General features: G+C 41.4%; 1 protein-coding gene across 1 annotated transcript in view; it reads left to right on the forward strand.

Annotated features, from left to right (window-relative positions):
- Positions 1-24,138, forward strand: part of LOC132889752 (zinc finger protein 850-like) — a 44,304-nt gene that overhangs the window by 18,653 nt on the left and 1,513 nt on the right. The gene's annotated exons all lie outside the window — the stretch shown is intronic.

Below are 24,138 nucleotides of genomic sequence, written 5' to 3' on the forward strand. Positions count from 1 at the left end.
AATTTTCCAGTGGAGCATGCCCCAAGACCCCCCTAGAAGGGCGCAACTGTGTCAGACAACCTCAACTGCCGCTTTTAATTCTCTGGGGGTTGGCAAGTATACATACATGAGCTCACAGACGCCCATGATCAGACACGGTGCTCCTGTGATTGAGTAATAGTGATCAAGGTCAATTTTGCTCTCTTGGGACTCCTGGCCATGGATCACTGTAACCATTCCGGAACTGGTTTTGATCACAGTTATTAGTATCAGCAATGCAAAAGTGCTGTTGCTGGATCAGAGTTACAGAAAGATCTGAAAGGTTGATTCTCAGAAAAAAGACAACCCCAATTCTCATGGGGTTGGAAGGTATAAAAATGTACAGTCAAAATTTGATGCTACCCTCAAGTTACAGTGGTGCTTGAAAGTTTGTGAACCCTTTAGAATTTTCTATATTTCTGCATAAATATGACCTAAAACATCATCAGATTTTCACACAAGTCCTAAAAGTAGATAAAGAGAACCCAGTTAAACAAATGAGACAAAAATATTATACTTGGTCATTTATTTACTGAGGAAATTGATCCAGTATTACATATCTGTGAGTGGTAAAAGTATCTGGTGTGACCCCCTTGTGCAGCAATAACTGCAACTAAATGTTTCCGGTAACTGTTGATCAGTCCTGCACACCAGCTTGGAGGAATTTTAGCCCATTCTTCCATACAGAACAGTTTCAACTCTGGGATGTTGGTGGGTTTCCTCACATGAACTGCTCGCTTCAGGTCCTTCCACAACATTTCCATTGGATTAAGGTCAGGACTTTGACTTGGCCATTCCAAAACATTAACTTTATTCTTCATTAACCATTCTTTGGTAGAATGACTTGTGTGCTTAGGGTCGTTGTCTTGCTGCATGACCCACCTTCTCTTGAGATTCAGTTCATGGACAGATGTCCTGATATTTTCCTTTAGAATTCACTGGTATAATTCAGAATTCATTGTTCCATCAATGATGGCAAGCCGTCCTGGCCCAGATGCAGCAAAACAGGCCCAAACCATGATACTACCAGCACCATGTTTCACAGATGGGATAAGGTTTTTATGCTGGAATGCAGTGTTTTCCTGTCTCCAAACATAATGCTTCACATTTAAACCAAAAAGTTCTATTTTGGTCTCATCCGTCCACAAAACATTTTGTCCAATAGCCTTCTGGCTTATCCATGTAATCTTTAGCAAACTGCAGACGAGCAGCAATGTTCTTTTTGGAGAGCAGTGGCTTTCTCCTTGCAACCCTGCCATGCACACCATTGTTGTTCAGTGTTCTCCTGATGGTGGACTCATGAACATTAACATTAGCCAATGTGAGAGAGGCCTTCAGTTGCTTTGAAGTTATCCTGGGTTCCTTTGTGACCTCACCGACTATTACACCCCTTGCTCTTGGAGTGATCTTTGTTGGTTGACCACTCCTGGGGAGGGGAACAATGGTCTTGAATTTCCTCCATTTGTACACAATCTGTCTGACTGTGGATTGGTGGAGTCCAAACTCTTTAGAAATGGTTTTGCAACCTTTTCCAGCCTGATGAGCATCAACAACACTTTTTCTGAGGTCCTCAGAAATCTCCTTTGTTTGTACCATGATACACTTCCACAAACATGTGTTGTGAAGATCAGACTTTGATAGATCCCTGTTCTTTAAATAAAACAGGGCGCCCACTCACACCTGATTGTCATCCCATTGATTGAAAACACTTGACTCTAATTTCACCTTCAAATCAACTGCTAATCCTAGAGGTTCACATACTTTTGCCACTCACAGATATGTAATATTGGATCATTTTCCTCAATAAATAAATGACCGAGTATAATATTTTTGTCTCATTTGTTTAACTGGGTTCTCTTTATCTACTTTTAGGACTTGTGTGAAAATCTGATGATGTTTTAGGTCATATTTATGCAGAAATATAGAAAATTCTAAAGGGTTCACAAACTTTCAAGCACCACTGTAGGCTTTAACATGTTTTAATAATAAAGAGAAAACCTCCAGAAAATCATCCGATGGAGTCACTGTTATAGCTTCATCAGTGTATTTTACTTAACGTCAGAAAGTTTTTTATTTTTTATTTAACCAAAACAGAAATTATTTGAAGAAACTTGTGACAAAATCTTATGTGTGATTGAAATGTGGTCAGGAGATCCTTACAAAGATCCATATCAGATCGCTGCAGTAGGGACCACCTTTACAGTATATGTTAGTTTTCAATAGTAATCAAACCATACAGTTCCTTGCAAAAGTATTCATCCCCCTTGGTGTTTGTCCTGTTTTGTTGCATTACAAGCTGGAATTAAAATGGATTTTGGGGGGTTAGTGCCATTTGATTTACACAACATGCCTACAACTTTAAAGGTGCACATAGGTTTGGGGTTTTTTTAATTGTGACACAAGCAATAATTAAGATGAAAAAAAAATTCTGGAGTGTGCATAAGTATCCCCCCCACCACACACATATGAAAGTCAATACTTTGTATTGCCACCTTTTGCTACAATTACAGCTGCAAGTCTCTTGGGGTATGTCTCTATTAGCTTAGCACATCTAGCCACTGGGATTTTTGCCCATTCCTCAAGGTTAAACTGCTCCAACTCCTTCAAGTTAGATGGGTTACGTTGGTGTTCAGCAATCTTCAAGTTATGCCACAGATTCTCAATTGGACTGAGGTCTGGGCTTTGACTAGGCCATTCCAAGACATTTAAATGTTTCCATTTAAAGCACTCCAGTGTCGCTTTAGCAGTATGTTTAGGGTCATTATTCTGCAGGAATGTGAACCTTCATCCAGGTCTCAAACCTCTGGCTGACTCAAACAAGTTTTTCAACAGAATTGCCCTGTATTTAGTGCCATCCATCTTTCCTTCAGTCCTGACCAGTTTTCCTGTCCCTGCAGATGAAAAACATCCCCACAGCATGATGCTGCCACCACCATGCTTCACTGTAGGAATGGTGTTCTCAGGGTGTTGGGTTTGTGCCACACATGGCATTTCCCATGATGGCCAAAAAGTTCCATTTTTGTCTCATTTGACCAGAGAATCTTCTCCCATGTGTTTGGGGAGTCTGCCACATGCTGTTGGGCAAACTCCAAACATGTTTTCTTATTTATTTATTTTTCTTTAAGCAGTGGCCTTTTTCTGGTCACTCTTCCATAAAGCCCCACTCTGTGGAGTGTACGGCTTAAAGTGGTCCTATGTACAGATACTCCCATCTCCACTGTGGATCTTTGCAGCTCCTTCAGTGTTCTCTTTGGTGTCTTTGTTGCATCTCTGATTAATGCCCTCCTTGCCCAATCTGTGAGTTTTGGTGCAGTGCAAAAAAAAAAAGTTGGGTGAACTGGAAATTTCAAGGCAACAAACTTCAGTAAAATTTTAAGTTGGGCAAGTACACTAAATATTTTAAGTTTTGCTTTTGAGTTTGCTCAACTCTGAATTCTGATTTTTGTCTACTCAACCGTAAGCTGTACTAACTTATAATTTTACATTGTAATAACTGAATTTTTACACAGAATCCACTTTAATTTGGTTAAGTTAGCATAGCAGAATAATTTAAAAGGAATTAAAAATTGCACACTGCAATAGTTAATGTAACTTAACTTTATTATTTAGAGCCAATAACTTCTAATCAAATGTATAAATAATTACAGATGCAACATACACATTCAAAACATTTGTTTTATTTAAACTGTACCAGCATCAAATCCCTTCTAACAGGGCCAAGTAAATGCAAACTAATGAGACCCAATTGTCCCAGTCCTAGCACTCAACTTATGCTATATTGTATACTTGTAGACTTTGACAATTGAGTATAATTTTGATACTGTTGATCACAACATACTGCTATATCGACTTGAACACCGGGTTGGATTGACTGGTAAAGTTATCAATTGGTTAAATTCATACTTAAAAGATAGAAGCTTTTTTTGTTACCATGGGAAATTGTTCCTCAACGTCAATGTCCTTGACCTGTGGTGTCCCCCAGGGGTCGATTCTTGGACCATTACTTTTCAACCTTTATATGCTCCCACTTGGGCAAATTATCAATAACAATTCAATTTTGTATCACTGCTATGCAGATGACACCCAAATTTATTTTATCACCTAATGATTATGCCCCCCTTGAATGTCTTTACCAGTGTATCGATCAAATTAAAAACTGGATGTCACAAAATTTTCTTCAGCTGAAGTCAGATAAAATAGAAGTAATTCTATTTGGGTAAAAAAAGATGAAAGACTCAGGATTACCACTATTCTTGACACAAAAGGGATTAAAACTAAAGAAATGGTTAAAAATCTTGGTGTTTTCATTGAGAGCGAGCTAAACTTTGACAGTCACATGAAAGCAATCACTAAAACGGCATTCTATCACCTAAAAAACATTTCCAAACTAAGAGGACTTATGTCAAAAAATGATCTGGAAAAACTGATACATGCCTTCATCTCTAGTAGGGTTGATTACTGCAATGGCCTTTTCACAGGCCTGCCAAAAAAGACCATCAAACGATTTCAGCTGGTGCAAAATGCAGCGGTTAGGGTTCTCACAGGAACAAAAAGAACAGAGCACATTACTCCAATTCTAAGGTCTCTTCACTGGCTTCCAGTAAGCTACAGAATTGACTTTAAAGCATTGCTGCTGGTGTACAAATCTCTAAATGGTACAGGGCCCAATTACCTCTCTGATATGTTGCAGCGGCCTAACCCAATCAGATCTACCAGATCGCAGCAGCAAAATTTACTATTAAAACCTGTTGTTCAAACAAAGTGTGGTGAAGCAGCTTTGAGCTATTATGCAGTACAGCTATGGAACCAACTCCCAGAGGACATCAAAAATGCTCCTGCTGTTGGCAGCTTCAAATCTAGGTTAAAGACTAAGCTGTTTTCAGATGCTTTCTGTTAAATAATAATATTGTCTTCCTTACATGTTTTTATAATCTGTACTTGTACAGTTTTTGCATGTTTCAAATTTTACTTAACTTTTATTCTATTTTATTCTGCTGTTTTTTTTCTCCCCCTATTTGAACTTCTACTTAATTTTATTTTTTTTAATTTCTACTATTGTTTAATTCTTATATTTTTCCCATTTATTTTATGTAATTTTATTCTCTATTGTTTACTGTTTTGCTTTTACTTCTGTAAAGCACATTGAACTGCCACTGTGTATGAAATGTGCTATATAAATAAACTTGCCTTGCCTTGCCTATACAGTAAATCTACCCCAAGATAAAAGAACATGTCTCATCAAACATGAGTCATGTATACAAGACCATACAGAACAAGTATGATACACAATTATTAATCTGATAAATCTGTTAACAAGGTTACTGAGCGCCATAACTTCCGGTCTCAAAATAATCAGCAAATGCTTTTGTAACACTGCTCAGTATGTGACAATTTACAAATACTGAATCTTAACATGCAACATGTTAAAGAAAAACCCAATAAAGTGCAAAGTTCAAGGTACATAAGAGTTGAGAATGAGTAACAGGAAGAGTAAATTAACATGGCGTTGGCTGGACAGAAGGGAACTTTTCGAGGTCAACAATTCCAGATCCAACATTATCAGTTAACTTGTGGATTCTCTGAAGGAGTTTGTTTTTGAGGGATCTGACCCTTACAGAGAGGTCTGTACCAAGTTCCATGAAAACCTTCTGAACAGTTTCAAATGTGTACCTGAGATCTTTTGGGTACTTAAGGTTTAAAGCATAGATCAGTCCAAAGAGGTATGCAGAAGCAGTTGGCAGGTCAGGGAGATCTTGAAGGACAATTTCTTCTTCCACTACAACAACACTCATGACACTTTGAGGAGCTGCGGTGCCGTCATCATCCTCCAACACAGTGAGGATACCCACAGTGAGGCCCTTCGTCTGCTCTTCTTCTGGATCAGTGTCCTTGTGTTGACAGACAGGGAAACACATGAATTGCAAATCAAACTACAAGACATTAGTCACTAAAATACTGTGAATCAGAATAAGCGATTACTCTAAAATAATTCCAAATTATTGGATAAACATTTTTTCCAAATAGAATTAATTATGAGTTTGACATATTAACCATTTCCATCCCATACCCCACAACCAAAAACTGAACACCATATACACATTAAAGTGCATATCACAGGTAAATTCAGGAGCAAGATCAATGTAATTCTCCTATTTTATATTAAACTAGGGTCAAATATCTGTCACATTTAGCATTTTGGGCAATTTTTTTTTACCTTGCGCAATCCCAGAAAAATTCAGTTGAAATCAAGCCATTTGAGGCGAATTGGTCCGCCTCTGAAAAAACTTGCCATTTGGATTTCCTGGGAAACATTGATTTTCGTGACGTCGCATGCGGGACACCTCCCTCTGAATCCTACATCAGCGCTGGTTTGTTTATGAGAAAATGACCTGGTGGTTTTCTGCAAATTTCTTCAACATTATCATGTAATTATTAAAATGGTTAACAGATGTATCATAGGAGGGTGTAGCAACACCAATCTTGATGGGATTAGTACTCATCGTTTCCCACATTGCGCTCAGGTGACAATTCCATATTTCAATGCAAAATCACTAGCTGCTAAACTTGGTCTACACAGGCTGTGCACTGAAACTGTGCAAAGCTCGCACAGCCTGCTGACGCTTCCGCAGGTGACGTCACGAATCTGGCTCCAGACTCCCTTAGGATTTTTCCAGACGCATTTTGTTATTTTATTTTTTTCTGCTGTAGACAGATGGCCTTGTGCAAAATTACCCTTCTGGATGAGTGTGTAAAGGGACATACTTTCATATACAACCCCGATTCCAAAAAAGTTGGGACAAAGTACAAATTGTAAATAAAAAAGGAATGCAATAATTTGCAAATCTCAAAAACTGATATTGTATTCACAATAGAACATAGACAACATATCACATGTCGAAAGTGAGACATTTTGAAATTTCATGCCAAATATTGGCTCATTTGAAATTTCATAACAGCAACACATCTCAAAAAAGTTGGGACAGGGGCAACAGAGGCTGGAAAAGTTAAAGGTACAAAAAAGGAACAGCTGGAGGACCAAATTGCAACTCATTAGGTCAACTGGCAATAGATCATTAACATGACTGGGTATAAAAAGAGCATCTTGGAGTGGCAGCGGCTCTCAGAAGTAAAGATGGGAAGAGGATCACCAATACCCCTAATTCTGCACCGACAAATAGTGGAGCAATATCAGAAAGGAGTTCGACAGTGTAAAATTGCAAAGAGATTGAACATATCATCATCTACAGTGCATGATATCATCAAAAGATTCAGAGAATCTGGAAGAATCTCTGTGCGTAAGGGTCAAGGCCGGAAAACCATACTGGGTGCCTGTGATCTTCGGGCCCTTAGACGGCACTGCATCACATACAGGCATGCTTCTGTATTGGAAATCACAAAATGGGCTCAGGAATATTTCCAGAGAACATTATCTGTGAACACAATTCACTGTGCCATCCGCCGTTGCCAGCTAAAACTCTATAGTTCAAAGAAGAAGCCGTATCTAAACATGATCCAGAAGCACAGACGTCTTCTCTGGGCCAAGGCTCATTTAAAATGGACTGTGGCAAAGTGGAAAACTGTTCTGTGGTCAGACGAATCAAAATTTGAAGTTCTTTCTGGAAATCAGGGACGCCGTGTCATTCGGACTAAAGAGGAGAAGGACGACCCAAGTTGTTATCAGCGCTCAGTTCAGAAGCCTGCATCTCTGATGGTATGGGATTGCATTAGTGCATGTGGCATGGGCAGCTTACACATCTGGAAGGACACCATCAATGCTGAAAGGTATATCCAGGTTCTAGAGCAACATATGCTCCCATCCAGACGACGTCTCTTTCAGGGAAGACCTTGCATTTTCCAACATGACAATGCCAAACCACATACTGCATCAATTACAGCATCATGGCTGTGTAGAAGAAGGGTCCGGGTACTGAACTGGCCAGCCTGCAGTCCAGATCTTTCACCCATAGAAAACATTTGGCGCATCATAAAACGGAAGATACGACAAAAAAGACCTAAGACAGTTGAGCAACTAGAATCCTACATTAGACAAGAATGGGTTAACATTCCTATCCCTAAACTTGAGCAACTTGTCTCCTCAGTCCCCAGACGTTTACAGACTGTTGTAAAGAGAAAAGGGGATGTCTCACAGTGGGAAACATGGCCTTGTCCCAACTTTTTTGAGATGTGTTGTTGTCATGAAATTTAAAATCACCTAATTTTTCTCTTTAAATGATACCTTTTCTCAGTTTCAACATTTGATATGTCATCTATGTTCTATTCTGAATAAAATATGGAATTTTGAAACTTCCACATCATTGCATTCCATTTTTATTTATAATTTGTACTTTGTCCCAACTTTTTTGGAATCGGGGTTGTAAAAAAAAAGAATTTGGTCCAGGATATGCACTTTAACTGACATCATTTAGGCTAAATCAAGTCTTAGCCAGGACAGTAAAACTATTGAAGACACTCTGGACATTTGGACTGACACTATAATATTCTGTCCCCTTTTTAACTTTTAAAACACTTTGCTGCAGTAAAGATGAATTACAATTGATGTATATTAATTAAGGACACTACTCAACAAACCAACACCTACATCAGTCTAGGTTAAAAAAGTCAGCAGTCAATACGGCAGTATTGCACAACAGTTTGCACATTTACATGACACTTAAAAAAAAAAAACTAATTATGACCTTAATCTGTCTATAACCGATTCAGTTATGGTGATGCCGATTCAGTGCATTTCACACAGTGCAACCAGCAAGATGTCTCATCTCTCATCTCATTATCTGTAGCCGCTTTATCCTGTTCTACAGGGTCGCAGGCAAGCTGGAGCCTATCCCAGCTGACTATGGGCGAAAGGCGGGGTACACCCTGGACAAGTCGCCAGGTCATCACAGGGCTGACACATAGACACAGACAACCATTCACACTCACACCTACGGTCAATTTAGAGCCACCAGTTAACCTAACCTGCATGTCTTTGGACTGTGGGGGAAACCGGAGCACCCAGAGGAAACCCACGTGGACACGGGGAGAACATGCAAACTCCGCACAGAAAGGCCCTCGCCGGCTACGGGGCTCGAACCCGGACCTTCTTGCTGTGAGGCGACAGCGCTAACCACTACACCACCGTGCCGCCCACCAGCAAGATGTGTTTTATAAAAAAAAAAGGAAGCCCGAAGTCAGACCCGACCCGAGTCATATATAGTGGCATGCAAAGGTTTGGGCACCCTTACTGAAAATGTCTGTTACTGTGAATAGTTAAGTGAGCAGAAGATGAACTGATCACCAAAAGGCATAAAGGTAAAGATGAGACATTTCTTTTCAGCATTTTCTGCAAGATTTGTGCATTATTTTTGTTTTGTCCAACTGGAGAGTGAAAAAAGAAAAGGAACACCATGCGAAAGTTTGGGCACCCTAATACATTTGAGTTCCAGGTAACTTTTACCAAGCTTCCAGACCTTTATTAGCTTATTGAGCTGTGGCTTGTTCAAATTCTTCGTTAGGAAAGGTCAGATGATGCAGATTTCAAAGCTGTATAAATTCTCTGACTCCTCAAACTTGTCAACCTTTGCATAATTAGCAAAACCTTTTTGGCAGTGGGTATTAACCTTTTCTTTGACCACAACTGGAGTCTCATTCACAATTTTACATATTTGTATAATAACTCTACTATCAGCAAACTTATCATCTGTTCTGTCTATCAATAGGTTTTGATGGCCTCTTGTGTTGTACCCATGTACACTACCGTTCAAAAGTTTGGGGTCGCCCAGGCAATTTTGTGTTTTCCATTAAAAGTCACACTTTTATTTACCACCATAAGTTGTAAAATGAATAGAAAATATAGTGAAGACATTTTTCTGGCCATTTTGAGCATTTAATCGACCCCACAAATGTGATGCTCCAGAAACTCAATCTGCTCAAAGGAAGGTCAGTTTTATAGCTTCTCTAAAGAGCTAAACTGTTTTCAGCTGTGCTAACATGATTGTACAAGGGTTTTCTAATCATCCATTAGCCTTCTGAGGCAATGAGCAAACACATTGTACCATTAGAACACTGGAGTGATCTCATCTCATCTCATTATCTCTAGCCGCTTTATCCTTCTACAGGGTCGCAGGCAAGCTGGAGCCTATCCCAGCTGACTACGGGCGAAAGGCGGGGTACACCCTGGACAAGTCGCCAGGTCATCACAGGGCTGACACATAGACACAGACAACCATTCACACCTACGGTCAATTTAGAGTCACCAGTTAACCTAACCTGCATGTCTTTGGACTGTGGGGGAAACCGGAGCACCCGGAGGAAACCCACGCGGACACGGGGAGAACATGCAAACTCCACACAGAAAGGCCCTCGCCGGCCCCGGGGCTCGAACCCAGGACCTTCTTGCTGTGAGGCGACAGCGCTAACCACTACACCACCGTGCCGCCACCTATGGAGATATTGCACCAAAAACCAGACATTTGCAGCTAGAATAGTCATTTACCACATTAGCAATGTATAGAGTGGATTTCTGATTAGTTTAAAGTGATCTTCATTGAAAAGAACAGTGCTTTTCTTTCAAAAATAAGGACATTTCAAAGTGACCCCAAACTTTTGAACGGTAGTGTACCTCATTATTGAGCCTTAAAGGCATAGCCTGCAGATATGTCAAACTATTATGAGCATGTTTGACATATAATTTGAGGATATGAACTCTGAACAGATCTTGAACTTTTAATACCTTTAATCTCTTGAAGAGCAGTTCTGTATGAGCATTATATTTACTCTTAGTGATTAAGCATATTGCTTTCTTTTGCAATTTGAAAATCCTATTGATATTAAAGCCCCAGCTCAGATGTCCATACATTGTGTGGCTGAACAAGAGCATTATAGATAGTAAATAATGTTTCCTCAGGCAGCACTGCTTTTAACCTGCTTAGTACACCAATGGCTCTGGAAATTTTATTTGACACTTTGTGTACATTCCATTTCATACATCTGTCTAAAGTCACGCCCCAAAAATTGAAGCTTTCAACACATTCTATAACTGTGCCATATAAAGCAATATTAGGAACATGAACTATACGCTGGCATGAGTGAAACAACATCAATTTTGTTTTACCTATATTTAAAGACAGCTTAATGACCTCCATTTATTTTATGCAATTCTTTATTAATGCGTGCCTCCGCTGGGAACTGACTAAAGTGTACTTAATAGGGTTATATCATCAGCATATAAAATAACGATGATAGGGCGGCGTGATGGTGTAGTGGTTAGCACTGTCGCCTCACAGCAAGAAGGTCCTGGGTTCGAGCCCAGCGGCCGGTGAGGGCCTTTCTGTGTGGAGTTTGCATGCTCTCCCCATGTCCATGTGGGTTTCCTCCGGGGTGCTCCGGTTTCTACCACAGTCCAAAGGCTAATTGGTGGCTCTAAATTGACCGTAGGTGTGAATGTGAGCGTGAATGGTTGTCTGTGTCTATGTGTCAGCCCTGTGATGACCTGGCAACTTGTCCAGGGTGTACCCCGCCTTTCGCCTGTAGTCAGCTGGGATAGGGTCGCAGGCAAGCTGGAGCAAGCTGATATAACTACCCCAGTAGTTATATCAGCCATGCATGATTTACAATTATCAAAATCAACAAATTGTTTCCTGTTTGTACAACCCTAATTCCAAGAGTTGGGATGCTGTGTAAAATGTAAATAAAAACAGAATGCAATGATTTGCAAATCTCATCAACCCATATATTTTTCACAATAGAACATCTCATTATCTCTAGCCGCTTTATCCTGTTCTACCGTACAGGGTCGCAGGCAAGCTGGAGCCTATCCCAGCTGACTACGGGCGAAAGGCAGGGTACACCCTGGACAAGTCGCCAGGTCATCACAGGGTTGACACATAGACACAGACAACCATTCACACTCACATTCACACCTACGGTCAATTTAGAGTCACCAGTTAACCTAACCTGCATGTCTTTGGACTGTGGGGGAAACCAGAGCACCCGGAGGAAACCCACGTGGACACGGGGAGAACATGCAAACTCCGCACAGAAAGGCCCTTGTCGGCCACGGGGTTCAAACCCAGACCTTCTTGCTGTGAGGTGACAGCGCTAACCACTACACCACTGTGCTGCACAATAGAACATAGACAACATATCACATGTTTAAACTGAGAAAATGTACCGTTTTAAGAAAGAAATGAGGTCATTTTAAATTTCATGGCAGCAACACGTCTCAAAAAAGTTGGGATGGGGCATGTTTACCATTGTGTAGCATCTCCTCTTCTTTTAACAATAGTCCATAAACATCTGGCAACTGAGGAGACCAATTGCTGTAATTTTGAAAGAGAAATGTTGTCCCATTCTTACCTGATATACAATTTCAGTTGCTCAACTGATTGGGGTCTCCTTTGTCAAATTTTTGCTTCATAATGCACCAAATGTTTTAAATAGGAGACAGGTCTGAACTGCAGGCAGGCCAGTTTAGCACCCAGACTCTTTTACTATGGAGCCATAAGGTTTTAATATGTGCAGAAAGCGGTTTGGCATTGTCTTGCTGAAAGAAGGAAGGCCTTTCCTATAAAAAGATTTTGTCTGGATGGCAGCATGTTGCTCTGAAACGTGTATCTATCATTCAGCAATAATGATGCCTTCCCAAATGTATAAGCTACTCATGTCATGTGCACTAATGCACCCTCATACCATCACAGATGCTGGCTTTTGAACTGTGCACTGATAACAAGCTGGATGGTCTCCTCTCCTCTTTAGGCCGGTGGAAGTGGCGTCCATGGTTTCCAAAACGAATTTCAAATTTTGATTTGTCTGACCACAGAACGGTTTTCCACTTTGCCTCAGTCCATTTTAAATGAGTTTTGGCCCAGAGAAGACGGCGGTGTTTCTGGATCACGTTCACATATAGCTTCTTCTTTGCATACTAGCGCTAGAACCTGCATTTGTGGATGGCACGGTGATTTCTGGAAATGTTCTTGAGCCCATTCAGTGATTTCCATTACAGAATCATGTCTACTTTTAATGCAGTGCTGCCTGAGGGCCCAAAGATCACGGGCATCCAGTACTGATTTTTGGCCTTGTCCCTTGTGCACAGAGATTTAGTCAGATTCTCAGAATCTTTTGATTATATTATATGCTGTAGATAATGAGATATTGGAAGTCTTCACAATTTCACATTGAGAAACATTATTCTGAAATTGTTCCACAATTTGTAGACACAGTCTTTCACAGACTGGTGAACTTCTGCCCATCTTTACTTCTGAGAGACTCAGCCTCTCTAAGATGCTCTTTTTATACCTAGTCATGTTACTGACCTGTTGTCAGTTAACCTAATTAGTTGCAAAATGTTCCTCCAGCTGTTTCTTTTTAGTACCACTCACTTTTCCAGCTTTTTGTTGCCCCCTGTCCCAACTTTTTTGAGATGTGTTGCTGCCATCAAATTCAAAATGAGCGTATATTTTTCATGAAATAGTAAAATGTCTCAGTTTAAACATTTCATATGTTGTCTATGTTCTATTGTGAAAAAAAAAATATGGGTTTATGAGATTTGCAAATCATTGCATTCTGTTTTTATTTACATTTTACACAGTGTCCCAACTTTTTTGGAATTGGGGTTGTAAGATAACTTCTTATCAGATCATTTGCAGTCCCTGTAACACCACAGAAAGAAATTTTTTCTAAAAGAATAGTATGATCAAGAGTGTCAAAGGCCTTGGATAAGTCCAAAAAGATGGCTATGGGGATCTCTCCCTTATCCATATTATATAGAATCCTATCATTTATTTCTAGTGATGCCATTTCTGTAAAATATTCATCACGAAATCCGTATTGGCCTTCATACAGTAGAAAAGCAGTTTTGATTTGAAATAATTGTACATTTGGTTAAACATTACCTTCTCAAAAACTTTTGAAATAGCAGGTAGAAGGGAGATGGGTCTATAATTATCTGCAACTGTACTGTCACCATTTTTGAAGAGAGCTGTTACTCTAGCTATTTTCAATAGGTCAGGAAATATACCATTGTTGATTGATTGGTTTATGATAAGTGCTGTTGGGTCTATAATGATTTCAGAAATATACTTTAAGGTTTTTTACAGAAACTTCATCATAACCGAAGCTGGTTTTGGAATGTTGATCTTTGATTATTTTGTGGATCTCAGAACTGGTAACATTAGAGAATTCAAACTGATGGGTAATCCATCCATCCATCCATTATCTCTAGCCGCTTTATCCTGTTCTACAGGGTTGCAGGCAAGCTGGAGCCTATCCCAGCTGACTACGGGCGAAAGGCGGGGTACACCCTGGACAAGTCGCCAGGTCATCACAGGGCTGGCACATAGACACAGACAACCATTCACACTCACATTCACACCTACGCTCAATTTAGAGTCACCAGTTAACCTAACCTGCATGTCTTTGGACTGTGGGGGAAACCGGAGCACCCAGAGGAAACCCATGCAGACATGGGGAGAACATGCAAACTCTACATAGAAAGGCCTTCGTCAGCTGTTGGGCTCGAACCCAGGACCTTCTTGCTGTGAGGCGACACTACACCACCGTGCCATCCCCTGATGGGTAATCTTGTTTTTCAAATAAGAAGAGAAATGTATTCCACCAGGGGCGGCATGGTGGCGTAGTGGTTAGCGCTGTCGCCTCACAGCAAGAAGGTCCGGGTTCGAGCCCCGTGGCCGGCGAGGGCCTTTCTGTGTGGAGTTTGCATGTTCTCCCCGTGTCCGCGTGGGTTTCCTCCGGGTGCTCCGGTTTCCCCCACAGTCCAAAGACATGCAGGTTAGGTTAACTGGTGACTCTAAATTGACTGTAGGTGTGAATGTGAAGGTGTGTGAATGGTTGTCTGTGTCTATGTGTCAGCCCTGTGATGACCTGGCGACTTGTCCAGGGTGTACCCCGCCTTTCGCCCGTAGTCAGCTGGGATAGGCTCCAGCTTGCCTGCGACCCTGTAGAACAGGATAAAGCGACTAGAGATAATGAGATGAAGTTGATCACAGATTTTGAAATGAGAATTGGAAAATAAAAATTCTAAAATTGAACTAAACTCATGATTCTAACAATACTAAGAATTCCAAGCCATAAACAAATATGATTAAAATACTGGGCTTTAAAAAATGTCAGGAAGGTGTTATATCAGCCTTCATTTGTGTGACTAGCTGAGTTGTTTTTTATCCCAACATACAGTGCGCCAAAGCGTTGAACTCATAATCTCGCGAGATGCGGCGAGATTCAACATGGCGGCGCCCTGCTGCTAAAAATCTTATTGTTTACTCGTGAAAATTTTGCTGATTAAAAACAAACAAAACTATGCCAAGCTCGGACAAGTGAAGGAACTGATAGTGTTTTTGTGGAATATATAATGACGGACACTTATAAATGCGTAGATTTTATTAAACCTGAGAAACGAGATGAAGACTCTTCTACAGACCCTGAGGATGTGAATACAAGCTCGGTCCACGTGAGTTTATTTCAGTCTAAATTAACTGTACATGTCAGTATTTTTATGTGTAGTCTTGAGAAACGACATGCAACTAAGTCTTTCATTGTACATCTGTGCACATGACAATAAAAGGACTGTACACTGTGATGTTAAAAGATGAAAGAACAATCCAGAGCATTTTTATTGTCTCCTATGAACTTGTGCACTCTGTCAATGTCATGCAGATGGATCTGTCAATAACCTTGAAAGTAAACATTGCATGCAATTTCTTCTTCAATATAAGAGACCATAACTTCACCAAATACTCGCTGCTCCCCACAAACATTGCTCTGATTCTGAAGTTGTCTTCTTCTTCTTTTGGCTGCTCCCGATTAGGGGTCGCCACAGCAGATCTTTCGTCTCCATTGCTCCCTGTCTTCAGCATCCTTCTCTACCACACCTGCCACTTTCATAGCCTCTCTCACCACATCCATCCTCGTTTTCATGTGCCCGGCAGCTCCATCCTCAACATTCTCCTTCCAACATGCTCTGCATCTCTTCTCAGGATGTGCCCATACCATCTCAGTCTCATCCCTCTTAGCTTAATTCCCAAGCTCTCCACATGCGCTGTCCCTCTGATGTGCTCGTTCCTTATCCTGTCCAACCTCCCATCGCAACTCCGTCACCTCCAACTTTGCCTCCTGTCTCTTTGTTAAAGGAACAGTCCACCGTATTTCCATAATGAAATATGCTCTTACCTGAATTGAGACGAGCTGCTCCGTACCTATCCGAGCTTTGCGCGACCTCCCAGTCAGTCAGACGCAGTCCGACGCGCTGTCACTCCTGTTAGCAATGTAGCTAGGCTCAGTATGGCCAACGGTATTTTTTGGGGCTGTAGTTAGATGCGACCAAACTCTTCCGCGTTTTTCCTGTTTACATAGGTTTATATGACCAGTGATATGAAACAAGTTCAGTTACACAAATTGAAACGTAGCTATTTTCTATGCTATGGAAAGTCGGCACTATAATGACAGGCGTACTAACACCTTCTGCGCGCTTCGACAGCGCATTGATATCTGAGCTCCGTATCAATGCGCTGCCGAAGCGCGCAGAAGGTGTTAGTACGCCTGTCATTATAGTGCGGACTTTCCATAGCATAGAAAATCGCTACGTTTCAATTTTTTTAACTGAACTTGTTTCATATCACTGGTCATATAAACCTATGTAAACAGGAAAAACGCGGAAGAGTTTGGTCACATCTAACTACAGCCCCAAAAAATACCGTTGGCCATACTGAGCCTAGCTACATTGCTAACAGGAGTGACAGCGCGTCTGACTGCGTCTGACTAACTGGGAGGTCGCGCAAAGCTCGGATAGGTACGGAGCAGCTCGTCTCAATTCAGGTAAGAGCATATTTCATTATGGAAATACGGTGGACTGTTCCTTTAAGGGTACAGTCTCCAATCCATACATCACAGCCAGGGCCATATCCAGCATTTTAAAATCACCGAGGTCCGCGATGCGTAAAGTGCGCCCTGAAAAATTTTCGACATGTGTAATTCACCCTTTTCATTTAAATGTCACACACGAGATCTATTCCTGAAATAACTTTTAATGGTGTTTGAACCGAATATCATCAGTTTTGGGGAAAAAAAATTTATGTGGCAAGAATAAGAATAATTTAAGCTTTGATCTGGCCCAAGCAATGAGGAGTCACCACAGCAAAATCAAGTCAGAACCCTTCTTACAAATATTACTTTGACTTACCGAATGATTTATTAAAGTTCACAAACAAAGCTGTACTGCTTCGAAAACCTGTAGGCTAAATTTTAACAGCTTTATGGAAGTGCGCTGATGGTTACCATGCACACGCTCTAGAATGAGCGCTCACAGTGTCTCCAACTGTGTTCTTTTGGGGGTCGCACACACTCATAGCCTGCCCTATCTTGTTTTTTTTTCTGTTCTTGCTCTCCCACACACGCAAGATACAGACGCAGAGGACCCAGTCCTGCCAAGATCCTCTTACCCTCTCTAATATCACAAGGCAAAGTTATCCAAGGCAAACATAAGTTGAAACTTTCCACTCTATTGCTTTGGCTTATCGAATGTTTTATTTTTAAAATCACAAACAAGGTAGGCTACAACTGCGCTGCTTTGAAAATGTAAATTTAACAGCTTCATGAAAGTGTGCTGATGGTTACCATGAAAAAAACCTGTCTACTGCACTGCGTTCCTCCCCCGAGTCGCGCCCTCATTCGCTTTTGTGTTCTTGGTCTCCGAGCCACACGCATGAAACAGACACAGAAGACAGAATCAACGTTTAACATAATTAACAATGCACTTTTTACGGAGATGTTTTAATGTTGTTCTTTTTTTATCCAGTTGAATATTTAGCCTACAAATGTATTTTCAGCTCTTAAAAATGACCGAGGTCCGGACCTCGGTGGCCTCATAGCTGGCTACGGCCATGATCATAGCTGGTCTCACTACTGTCTTTATACATCTTACCTTTCACTTTTGCTGGGACTTTCCTATCACAAATGACTCCCGAAATCCTTCTCCAACTGCTCCACCCTGCCTGCGCTCTCTTTCTCACCTCACTATCACAGCCCCCATTTTCCTGCACAGTCGACCCCAGGTACTTGAATTCACCAACTTTCTTTACGTCTACTCTGATTCTGAAGTATTCGATTAAAATTCAGCTCTGTTCTCTTTGTCATACCTTTAAACAATGGACATTGTCCCAAAGCAGCTTTGCAGAAATCTGGACATAGTTATGGATTGAGATTTCTCCCTAATGAGGAAGACAAAGGTGATGGTGGTGTGGAAAAACTCCAAACTCCCTGAGATAACATGAGCAAGAAACCTTGAGAAGAACCAGACCTCTTTTGCTCCCTGTGTTATCTGGCTTTCAGTATATTCGACGTATAACATGCCAAGAGCAGCCTGAGGAGCAGTTGGGGATTACAGTGGTGCTTGAAAGTTTGTGAACCCTTTAGAATTTTCTATATTTCTGCATAAATACGACCGAAAACATCATCAGATTTTCGCACAAGTCCTTAAAGTAGACACAGAGAACACAGTTAAACAAATGAGACAAAAATATTATACTTGGTCATTTATTTCATCTCATCTCATTATCTCTAGCCGCTTTATCCTGTTCTACAGGGTCGCAGGCAAGCTGGAGCCTATCCCAGCTGACTACGGGCGAAAGGCGGGGTACACCCTGGACAAGTCGCCAGGTCATCACAGGGCTGACACATAGACACAGACAACCATTCACATTCACACCTACAGTCAATTTAGAGTCACCAGTTAACCTAATGAAAATGATCCAATATTACATATTTATGAGTGGCAAAAGTATGTGAACCTCTCGGATTAGCAGTTAATTTGAAGGTGAAATTAGAGTCAGATGTTTTCAATCAATGGGATGACAATCAGGTGTGAGTGGGCACCCTGTTTTATTTAAAGAACAGGGATCTATCAAAGTCTGATCTTCACAACACATTTGTGGAAGTGTATCATGGCACGAACAAAGGAGATTTCTGAGGACCTCAGAAAAAGCGTTGTTGATGCTCATCAGGCTGGAAAAGGTTACAAAACCATCTCTAAAGAGTTTGGACTCCACCAATCCACAGTCAGACAGATTGTGTACAAATGGAGGAAATTCAAGACCATTTCCTTTCCACTTTCCACTCCTTTCCAGGAGTGGTCGACCAACAAAGATCACTCCAAGAGCAAGGCATGTAATCGTCAGAGAGGTCACAAAGGACCCCAGGGTAACTTCTAAGCAACTGAAGGCCTCTCTCGCATTGGCTAATGTTAATGTTCATGAGTCCACCATCAGGAGAACACTGAACAACAATGGTGTGCATGGCAGGGTTGCAAGGAGAAAGCTACTGCTCTCCAAAAAGAACATTGCTGCTCATCTGCAGTTTGCTAAAGATCACGTGGACAAGCCAGACGGCTATTGGAAAAATGTTTTGTGGAGAGACGAGACCGAAATAGAACTTTTTGGTTTAAATGAGAAGCATTATGTTTGGAGAAAGGAAAACACTGCATTCCAGCATAAGAACCTTATCCCATCTGTGAAACATGGTGGTGGTAGTATCATGGTTTGGGCCTGTTTTGCTGCATCTGGGCCAGGACAGCTTACCATCATTGATGGAACAATGAATTCTTAATTATACCAGTGAATTCTAAAGGAAAATGTCAGGACATCTGTCCATGAACTGAATCTCAAGAGAAGGTGGGTCATGCAGCAAGACAACGACCCTAAGCACACAAGTCGTTCTACCAAAGAATGGTTAAAGAAGAATAAAGGTAATGTTTTGGAATGGCCAAGTCAAAGTCCTGACCTTAATCCAATGGAAATGTTGTGGAAGGACCTGAAGCGAGCAGCTCATGTGAGGAAACCCACCAACATCCCAGACTTGAAGCTGTTCTGTACGGAGGAATGGGCTAAAATTCCTCCAAGCCGGTGTGCACGACTGATCAACAGTTACCGGAAATGTTTAGCTGCAGTTATTGCTGCACAAGGGGGTCACACCAGATACTGAAAGCAAAGGTTCACATACTTTTGCCACTCACAGAGATGTAATAGTGGATCATTTTCCTCAATAAATAAATGACCAAGTATAATATTTTTGTCTCATTTGTTGAACTGGGTTCTCTTTATCTACTTTTAGGACTTGTGTGAAAATCTGATGATGTTTTAGGTCGTATTTATGCAGAAATGTATAGAAAATCCTAAAGGGTTCACAAACTTTCAAGCACCACTGTACTGCTAAGTAGTCTGTGCAACTTAGGATTTTATTTTTATTTTTTTACTCGCCTCTCTTAAGTTGCTATTGTTTGTCATTCATAAATAAAGCACAAGAAGTATGTTCATGTGAGCGAAAGCTATTAATAGAGAACTCTCCCTTATCATACTCCAGCTACCAACCAGGAAAGGCGAAGGCTGGTGTGGCTAGTGTTGCTGTAATTGACGGAGGAGAAAGAGCATAGCCCAATTTTTCTCTCTTGTGCTCTCTGCCACAGATGGATATGTCAGTCCATCCGATTTTCATACCAGATGCTAAGATTATGGTTTTTGAGTTATACAGTACCTGCTGCATTAAACTACCAAGCCTCTGTATGTAGGAAATATAAACCAAAGTGAAATTGGACCGAGGGAGGTTACTATCAGTCTCACATGAAATCGTGTGCAAAATGGTCCATTTTCCAGGCACTGACTACAGATGATACAAAAGCTTGTGAATCCATCAGGAGACAATCTTAAATGTAGATTATTGGCGAATTTCCCAGATTTGTTGAGACCACAAAATGCTGCTTGGTAGGTCAAGAAAACACAAGGTGAACTGTTTGTGCTGCCAAGTGAATGTTGCCTGAAAACTGCGCTCATCTCATCTCATTATCTGTAGCCGCTTTATCCTGTTCTACAGGGTCGCAGGCAAGCTGGAGCCTATCCCAGCTGACTACGGGCGAAAGGCGGGGTTCACCCTAGACAAGTCGCCAGGTCATCACAGGGCTGACACATAGACACAGACAACCATTCACACTCACATTCACACCTACGGTCAATTTAGAGTCACCAGTTAACCTAACCCGCATGTCTTTGGACTGTGGGGGAAACCGGAGCACCCGGAGGAAACCCATGCGGACACGGGGAGAACATACAAACTCCACACAGAAAGGCCCTCGCCGGCCACGGGGCTCGAACCCGGACCTTCTTGCTGTGAGGTGACAGCGCTAACCACTACACCACTGTGCCGCCCCATATCGTGACTCGTATTGGCATATTATATTATGCTTTTCGGTCTTTAGCCATGTTGAATGTAGTTCATTTGGTCCACGGCAGGCGTCGCTTATCTGCGCGATCTTCACGAGACTTGTGCGAGACTTCAAACGTAAAGTGTCAGCGCCGCCATTTTGAAAACTGTTTGCACAGCGGCCAGATCGCCATATCATTCCAATTTAGATTAATTTCAAGATTTGCCAGCTTCATTAGTGATGGAGATTATTCCATACGATTTTGAACCATTGGTTAAATGAAAAAAAAAAAAAAACACTTTCGGACATTCGTCCGTCATGCTGGTATTTACGTCATTACTGTCGCACAATTAAAACGTGCCGGATCAGTTGGCTGGTGGGTTTCAAAATAATAAATACGTGCGTGTGTTTTTGCGATGAATCCATATTTCCTGAGCACATTTCCGACATGAATCAATACAAAGTCCCTGCATCTTTCAGTTCTTTTAAATCAAGGCTGAATCCTTTCTTTCTTCTTTGCCGCTGCCTTTTATTAAATCAAATTTGAGACTTTTAATTTGATTTCTTTCAGCGCGACCGCAATGCATGATGGGATATATTGCTTTGGTTAGTGACCATCGTTGTACACTGCTTTTCGTGATGCATTGTGGGATACTTTGAGTGCACTGTATAGGGTGTAAATAATCCTCGCTAAGGTTTCGGACAGCACTACAAAATGGCGTCCTCGCTATGTAGTGAGTAGGGAGCGATTTCGGACACGGAGATCTTCCGGCGTGATTACGTCAGCATTCAAAAGAGGGCGTGTGCGTCTTTTGACATCATTGGCAGATGTCGGTGACTTTGAGTTCCGCTGTACGTTTTACTTCTGTCCTACGATGTCTTGCACAGGTCTCAATGAATCTCGTTTACGGCCATCGCTTTGACATATGGACTGATATATATTACAGAGCATATTTCAAACACTCATAACTTGCTACAGCAGCGACAAAATAGCCATCAAACATGCATTCCGATATTTAATAAAATGAGAGAAACAGAATTTTGATGATAATAAATTTGCCTTCAGTTCTCCTTTAAAAGTGGCAAATGTATCCCGTAGGAGTGCTATTGAGGTGATTATTTGTTGATAGTTGCTGGATCAGCCAGCGAAAACGGTGCAAACGCTGTTTCTACATGTTCTGTAAACAGAGCATCTGGTACAAAAATCCCGTGGCGTGACGCATATGGTTATTTGATCTCACTTTTCTCTTGCGCAACCCGGGAGCCGAGAGCTTACCACATGTTAATACAAGGTGGAATCAGGACCTGATACTGTTGAACCCAGGGCTTTTCAAAGTGTGGGGCGCGCCTCCCCTAGGGGGCGCCAGAGTTCTTCAGGGGGGGCGCAACTCGAGGAAAAATAAACCAGAATAAGTTACTATTGCGGACATTTAGCGAACTTCAGCTAGCCTTTGCCAGAGACAAAATGGGTCGATTTTTAGTACCGAAAGCTACAGTGAGTGAGGAGACAGAGTCTGGGCCAAGCAAAAAAAGGAAGGAAGTATGACCACGATTATTTAAAGTTTGGATTTTCATGGACTGGATCTGAAGATGCTCCACTGCCACAGTGTGTTGTCTGCCAAGAGGTGCTAGCTAACGATGCTATGAGATGTTTAAAATGTGTAAAAAAAAAAAAAAAAAGAAGAGGTTTTAAAAAAGCACAGATGTTTAAAATGTGTAAAAAAGAGATTTTAAAAAAGCACAGATGTTTAAAATGTGTAAAAAAAAGAGATTTTAAAAAAGCACAGGTGTTTAAAATGTCAAAAAGAGGTTTTAAAAAGCACAGATGTTTAAAATGTGTAAAAAAGAGGTTTTAAAAAAGCACAGATGTTTAAAATGTCAAAAAGAGGGTTTAAAAAGCACAGATGTTTAAAATGTGTCAAAAAGAGGGTTTAAAAAGCACAGATGTTTAAAATGTGTCAGAGGTTTTAAAAAGCACAGATGTTTAAAATGTGTCAAAAAGAGGTTTTAAAAAGCACAGATGTTTAAAATGTGTCAAAAAGAGGTTTTAAAAGCACAGTCCACCGTACTGCCATAATGAAATATGCTCTTATCTGAATTGAGACGAGCTGATCCGTACCTCTCCGAGCTTTGCGCGACCTCCCAGTCAGTCAGACGCGCTGTCACTCCTGTTAGCAATGTAGCTAGGCTCAGCATGGCCAATGGTATTTTTTGGGGCTGTAGTTAGATGCGACCAAACTCTTCCACGTTTTTCCTGTTTACATAGGTTTATATGACCAGTGACATGAAACAAAGTTCAGTTACACAAATCGAAACGTAGCGATTTTCTATGCTATGGAAAGTCCGCACTATAATGACAGGCGTACTAACGCCTTCTGCGCGCTTCGACAGCGCATTGATACCTTCACTCGGAGTTGTACCATTTTTTTTTTTTAGACAGGGTGGACGGACCAGGGCATTCGCCCGCCTGGCCGTGCCCGACGAGGAGCGCTCTCGGCCAGCTTGGGAGGCAGACGGCAGCCCCTCCTGGAAGTGTGGTTTTACCATGGGCCTCATGCGGAAAAATGACAAAGTCCCAATTTTACCATGGGGCTCGAGTTGTACCATTTTTTTAGACAGGGCGGACGGACCAGGGCATTTGCCCGCCTGGCCCTGCCCGAAGAGGAGTGAAGGTATCAATGCGCTGTCGAAGCGCGCAGAAGGTGTTAGTACGCCTGTCATTATAGTGCGGACTTTCCATAGCATAGAAAATCGCTACATTTCGATTTGTGTAACTGAACTTTGTTTCATGTCACTGGTCATATAAACCTATGTAAACAGGAAAAACGTAGAAGAGTTTGGTCGCATCTAACTACAGCCCCAAAAAATACCATTGGCCATGCTGAGCCTAGCTACATTGCTAACAGGAGTGACAGCACGTC

Source organism: Neoarius graeffei, chromosome 7 (genome assembly GCF_027579695.1).
Source record: "Neoarius graeffei isolate fNeoGra1 chromosome 7, fNeoGra1.pri, whole genome shotgun sequence".
NCBI classification, from domain to species: domain Eukaryota; kingdom Metazoa; phylum Chordata; class Actinopteri; order Siluriformes; family Ariidae; genus Neoarius; species Neoarius graeffei.